Source organism: Callospermophilus lateralis, chromosome 3, assembly GCF_048772815.1.
Source record: "Callospermophilus lateralis isolate mCalLat2 chromosome 3, mCalLat2.hap1, whole genome shotgun sequence".
Taxonomy (NCBI): domain Eukaryota; kingdom Metazoa; phylum Chordata; class Mammalia; order Rodentia; family Sciuridae; genus Callospermophilus; species Callospermophilus lateralis.
In genome coordinates, this window is record NC_135307.1 from 129,107,804 (window position 1) to 129,109,080 (window position 1,277).

Sequence of the window (1,277 nt, forward strand, 5' to 3'; positions counted from 1 at the left end):
TTTTCATCCATTTTTTCAACACCTTTTCTTCTATTTTCCAAGAAATATTAATCAAAAGAAGACCCCTTCTGCTGACTCCAACTTTAGGATCATCTCTACACTTGTTTCTATTGATTGTTTCATTTCTTGGTAATTGGTTTCTTTTTCTCCTGCCCTTTTGTATGTATAATGATTTTAATGCATGACAAATATTGTAGATACATTGCAAAGGCTCTGGATTATGTAATATTCCTTTACAGAGCATGAGATTTTGTTCTTGCACACAGTTAAATTACCAAGGGATCACCTTGATTATGTTAAGACTTGAGTAAGGCAAATACTTTATAGTTTCACCCTAGAATCCATAGTATAGTTCTTAAAAAAAAAAAAAAAAATGGAAACCACTCAGACTGTGTTCCCTTCCTCTTGCTCTCCAAAGAGGAGAGAAGAACATCATTAATTGCAATAGGCAGTTGCAGCAAAGCAACACCAAAAGCCAGCTTCATGCTCAGAAGGGAACGGTATTCCTCCTCCTCATGGTTTCTGGTACTCTACACAATCAGAGAAACTTCTCTAGTAACGAACTATAGAAATGATCCCTGAAAGTATAGTATTTACAGTATAGTTCTTACTTCTAATATTCTGGTCCTTATTCTGAGTATGTAGTCTTTCTGGAATTTCAAATGGAAGCTCAGGTCTCAACCAAAGATGTCTACTCTGGCTGTTTCCAAACTTCAATATCTCCCCAGCATTGTCCTATACTGAAGTCTTTACTCAGATCCTCATCATCTTGTAACCTGGTGTCTTATCCTACCTATTCATAACTTAGAATTCAGCTAGTAATACTATGGGATTTTTTTTTTGGGGGGGGGGGGGGGCGTGACGGAATTTTTCCTACACATTTTCTGAGATTTGTTTGTTTGTTTGTTTGTACATACCAGGGGCACTTAATCACTGAGCCACATCCCCAGCCCTTTGTATATTTTATTTTGAGACAGGCTCTTGCTATGTTATTTAGGACCTTGCTAAGTTGCTGAAGCTGGCTTTGAACTTGTGATCCTCCTGCCTTAGCCTCCCAAGTCTCTGGCATTACAGGCATGCATTCCACTCAGTCTGAGGATCTTTTCTTAGAGGTCCCCTGACTCAAACCCCAGTGGTCTTAGTAACTCCGAACTCCAGTTTCTGTTCCTTCTATGAAACTAGTCTCCTACTCTCTTCTCCTCCACCATGATTTGGAGATAACTTCAGAGCTTCTTCCCAGTCCTCCAGAGCTCCCTTCTGCCCATCTCCATACAGAG

The 1,277-nt window shown here is 39.5% G+C and overlaps 1 non-coding gene across 1 annotated transcript; it reads right to left on the minus strand.

Moving 5' to 3' along the window:
* Positions 1–379: 379 nt before the first annotated feature.
* On the minus strand, positions 380–594 carry LOC143396220 (small nucleolar RNA U3). The gene has a single exon (XR_013091079.2). It is a non-coding gene; the product is annotated as a small nucleolar RNA U3 (small nucleolar RNA).
* Between the last annotated feature and the right edge of the window lie 683 nt (positions 595–1,277).